This window comes from Gavialis gangeticus, unplaced genomic scaffold (genome assembly GCF_001723915.1).
Source record: "Gavialis gangeticus isolate Ggan-Ray unplaced genomic scaffold, GavGan_comp1, whole genome shotgun sequence".
NCBI classification, from domain to species: Eukaryota; Metazoa; Chordata; order Crocodylia; family Gavialidae; genus Gavialis; species Gavialis gangeticus.
The window spans coordinates 14,548,356-14,549,186 of NW_017729022.1; positions in this window are offsets into that span (position 1 = coordinate 14,548,356).

Consider the following 831-nt stretch of genomic DNA (forward strand, 5'->3'; position numbering starts at 1 on the left):
GGAAGAACTACTTCACTGCAAGGGTGGCCAGAGCCTGAAATAGGCTTCCCAGAGAGGTGGTGCTCTCGCCTTCCCCGGACATCTTCAAGACAAGACTGGATAGGCACCTGGCTGGGGTCTTATGACCCCTCCCAGCCCCAGTACTCCTTCCTGCCCATGGCGGGGGGTCGGACTCAATGATCTGTCTAGGTCCCTTCCAACTCATTGGTTCTGTGATTCTGTAAGTAAGGACCTCCAGAGGCCATTTACTCCAACCCCTGCCTAATGAAGGATCACCCCTATCCAAACCAACCATGATCTAAATTCGACATAAGACTACTGTCAACCCTGACACAGCCCACACCTAAAACCTTGACCTGCTGCAGGGAAAGCAGGGGAACCATGGCAGCCAGCTTTCTGCTTTTATGGATCGTTGTCAATAAATCCTCAAGAGATCCCAGGTAGAGCGCCACGGCCCCACTACAGAGGAAGGCAAAACCCCTCGCAGTCCGTACCAATCCGATCGCAGGGTAAAATTCCCGCCTGACCCCAAAGATGATGATCCTGAACCCCCCGCAGCCGGGAACCTCTGGCTTTGGTCCCAGCTCAAAGCCCTCAGTCTTGGCTGTCGCCAGAACCCGGTGCCTCTGAGGGAGGCTTAAAAACCCGCTGAGACACAGAGCAGAAAGGGAAGGGAGGGAGCAGCCAAGCCCGCTGGGGAGCCCGGCAACCAAGGGCTTCCTTAGCAGGGGAGCCGTGCGCAGGGCAGTGCGGGGTGGGTGGGGGTGCAAGCGGGGGCGGCTCAGCACAGGCGCGGGGCGCTGCCCGCTCTGGCCCGGCGGCTGGCCGGTG